The sequence below is a fragment of the Neofelis nebulosa genome, chromosome X (genome assembly GCF_028018385.1).
Source record: "Neofelis nebulosa isolate mNeoNeb1 chromosome X, mNeoNeb1.pri, whole genome shotgun sequence".
Lineage (NCBI taxonomy): Eukaryota > Metazoa > Chordata > Mammalia > Carnivora > Felidae > Neofelis > Neofelis nebulosa.
Window position 1 is genome coordinate 7,531,006 of NC_080800.1, and position 4,250 is coordinate 7,535,255.

The following is a 4,250-nucleotide window of genomic DNA, read 5'->3' on the forward strand; positions in this document are numbered from 1 at the left end:
AGCGTCCTCCTTAATGCCCATCACCCATCTAGCCCGTCCCCCCACCCACCTCCCCTCCAGCAACCCTCAGTTTGTTCTCTGTAGTTAAGAGTCTCTTATGGTTTGCCTCCCTCTCTGTTTTTATCTTATTTTTCCTTCCCTTCCCCTATGTTCATCTGTTGTGTTTCTTAAATTCCACATGAGTGAAATCACATGATATTCATCTTTCTCTGAGTGACTTATTTCGCTTTGCATAATACATTCTAGTTCCATCCATGTTGATGCAAATGGCAAGATTTTTTTGATTGCAGTGTAGTATTCCATTGTGGGTATATATAGGACATATACGATATCATATATCATATCATATATCATATATATCATATATACACCCTATCTTCTTTACCCATTCTTCAGTCTGTGGACATTTGGGCTTTTCCCATTATTTGGCTATCGTCAATAGTGCTGCTATACATATTGGGGCACACGTGCCCCTTCGAATCAACATTTTTGTATCCTTTGGATAAATACCTAGTAGTGCAATTTCTGGGTCGTAGGGTGGTTCTATTTTTAATTTTTTGAGGAACTTCCAAATTGTTCTGGCTCTATTAGTAAAGTGACCTGGAGGTCAACTAGTAGCACCCATGTAGAAGTCCTTACTATACACCCTGAATGCCCAGACTTGGGCTTCTATTTCTATTTTTCATTAAAGGAGCATTTTGTGGGGGCACCTATGTGGCTCAGTCAGTTGAGCATCTGACTCTTGATTTCGGCTCAGGTCATGATCTCACAGTTTGTGAGTTCAAGCCCTGCATCAGGCTCTGCATTGGCAGTGTGGAGCCTGCTTGGGATTCTCTGTCCCTTCCCTGCTCATGCTCTCTGTCTCTCTCAAAATGAATAAAAATAAACATTAAAAAAATTCAAAAGAGCATTTTGTGGATATTGGATTTCATATCCTCCTGGAGGGAAAAACAAAGTGGGTATAAAATATTTGTTTTTACCCAAAAGTCTTGTCTATGGAAGGCTGAGTCCATGATGAATACTAAGAAGGAGAACAATTAATATACAGTGGCCTGGGTGGCTTAGTCGGTTAAGCGTCCAACTTCGGCTCAGGTCATGATCTCGTGGTTTGTGGGTTTGAGCCCCACGTCGGGCTCTGTGCTGACAACTCAGAGCCTGGAGCCTGCTTCGGATTCTGTGTCTCCCTCACTCTCTGCCCCTCCCCTGCTCATGCTCTGTCTCTCTCTGTCTCAAAAATAAAGAAAACATTAAAAAAGGAGAACAATTAATAGACAGTGTCCAAAAGGAAGTCATAATAAAAAATAAAGATGAGAAGAATGGGAAATAGTCCATTAACTGTATTACAGAAGGGAGTATTGATTTAAAATGTGTTTGTGAGGAAGCTGCTGATATGCCAGGGGTTCCCGCTCATCTCAAGAAAATTAAAATAACCAGATTCTATTTATGGTAACAGAGCCAGGATGATGTTACCAGGACAGAGAAGGGATGGGCTCTGTGGAGATCTTCTATTAAAAAGGTAAGGATCTTGCCCCTGTATCATCATCAGTGCCATTGGTGGGAGATGATGTTCTCACGGTCCATCAGACATCCTACTTCAGGGAAACCACCTTTCTTTGGGGGAATATCCACACCACCCCCCCACCAAAGCAACAGGAATTTGTTCTGGCAAGGCACCCCGCTGGAAGCAGGGGAATTAGAATAGCCTGGGGACATAGGTACCAGGGAAAAGCTCCCCCCCAAGCGATTCTGACCCCCTCCTACTTGGGAGGAGTTAACTCTCCTTGTTGAGAATCAGACTTCCCACCGACTTAATTGCAAGGGATTCAACTTTTGCAACCGTGAAGGTAAGAGTCCGTGAAACAGCACACAGCATCTGATTTCCAAAAGGAATGTTACATACGAATTTACAGAATTTAAAATAAGGACGTTATGATTTACGTGAGTAATGTGTACTAATTAAATCATCTTACGGACAAAACTCCAAAGTCCTGAGTTTCTTGGTGTAGCTAAAACAATTCCATGAAATATAGCTAAACTACTGAAGGACATAACTATTGTTGATGAAAATAGCGAACCTGAAGGAGCTGCTTTGTGTTTTATTAATCTGGGAATTAAATAAGATGCATGAAATGCCAGTGATTCAAAATAGCAAATCTGTATTTTTTCCATAATGTGCCTAAGCTAGCAATGAGGACTAAACATTACATGTTGTGTCCAATGCAGTGGATTGCCATGTGTTGAGCATAGCGCCCAGCCGTACCTTTGCCCAGGGAAAGAGGGCTATCATCAGACTAGAGACGTCTGCCCTGGGCACCGGCACCCATCCCCACACCATGGCCCCCCACACTGGCAGCCATCCCCACTGGCTTCTTTCCAGTGGCGTGATTAGAAATCACACTCCCCGTGCTTGATTAGCTTTTGATCTGGTTTGGGAATTGAGATACCAAAAGAGGAGGAAAAAGAACATTTCTCAGGCAGTATAGAGACCTTCTATAAAGCTCTCCTATGCCCCTCTTGGAACAATTGCCCTTGGAACTAATTGCTACTTTTTGTTACTTCCATGGCTACCTTATGGCTGCTGTTATGTGAGTACTGCTTTTATTGCTTTCGTGACATGATTATTGCTCCCCTGTTAGCTTGTGATGCCCTCCAGGGCAGAGCCCTCGGCACCCTGGTCCATGCCTCCTGAGCTGAGGGCCTTGGCGGACAACAGGCTGAGCCGAGCATACGAAGAGGGTTGAAGGAAGTCAAGTAAGCAGGCTGTAACCACCAGGCTGACAACAGGCTGAGTCGAGCATACGAAGAAGGTTAAAGGAAGTCAGGTAAGCAGCCTGTAAATACCAGGCTTGTCCTCAGTTCCCAAACCCTTCCCGTTTCCTCACCTCCCATCCCCAGTTTTTCTGGGCCTTTTCTAGAGCCGCCCCATTGAGTATACCAAATACACTCTCAACTTCCAGATAAATTCCTCTTCTCTTTAAGATCCTGAATCAAGTTTCTGTGGCTTGAAACAAAGCACAGTGCCTGGGACATTCTCCCACGGTTATCTGGCTTTTTCTCCCTTCATGCCTTTGCCCCTGTCACCCTGCTTCCTCTGTCACGTGGGGAGAAGGGAGTCACATAATCTAAGAGCTCTGGAAACTCCCAGAACATGGGACTCCCAGAACATAGGATTTCTCCTTCCCAACATCCAGTTACCCAGGATGAAGTGAACACAATGTCTACCTCAGGAAGTTGCTCTGGAGATCAAGAAAGATAACGCACACCAGGCATACGGCTCAGTAGACACTGGTTACCCAGCTCCCAATTCCCCTCACTCAGCAGGGATCAAGTCATTGCCATGTGCACCCTGGATACTGTGACCATTTAAATCCTTTATTATTTATCTTCTTAGGTACTGATGCCTTATTTCCCCAATTGCAGGGAAAGCACCTGACTTCGCGCTAGCCTCTGCAGAGGATTTGAACTTCTATTGGGTAACTTTGGGGAGGACGGAAGGAAGCAGGACTTTGCTCTGGATGGCATGATCTCAGAAAGCGGGGCTAATTCTGGGATTGGATATTGCGATAATTCTCAACCAGGAGGAGGAAAGGCTAGAACAAGGCCAAAGCTGTAACTGATAAAGAAGCAGCAATCACTCATGAGGGGGGAGGACAGGGGGAGGGTTTTTATTCCGTGGCTTGGACAATGTTCGTGTTTTGTCTATGCTCCACTATGTTTACAGAGGACTCTTGGTTTTGTCTTAATTCATTATGGTCACAGGGTGGCCTTGTCTGATGTTGATGTTCTGTGAAACTGTTCATGTTCAAGAGGAGAACACCCAGGCCTGGCGGGAGTGCCTGCCAGCTCCTGATGTCAGAGGCTCCTTTTCTTTCTCTCAACAGTAATTCAAGCTGAAATTGTCTCGTCTGTCGGGCCACAGCTTTCATTTATATGGAAAACTTTCTCCATAATGGTTGAGGTTTCTCAAGCCTTTATAATTATAGCAGACCTCCAATTTCCTGCGTTCCTGGAGTGAAAATCCCTGCTGATGGAGAGACCCTGTTATTGGAGGAGTCTCGACTCATAGGATACAGACCAAATTATTTTACTCTTTGTGATAACTGCTAACCCACGTGCTGCCCTCTTCCTGGGCAGCGGGCTCTCTGAATATTCCGTTCAATCTAACATCACGACTTTTGTCACTTGCGGTTATTTCCAGTCTCGTGTTGGCCGAGGAGACGGGATCCTGCGTGTGGCTAAGGTCCTCACTG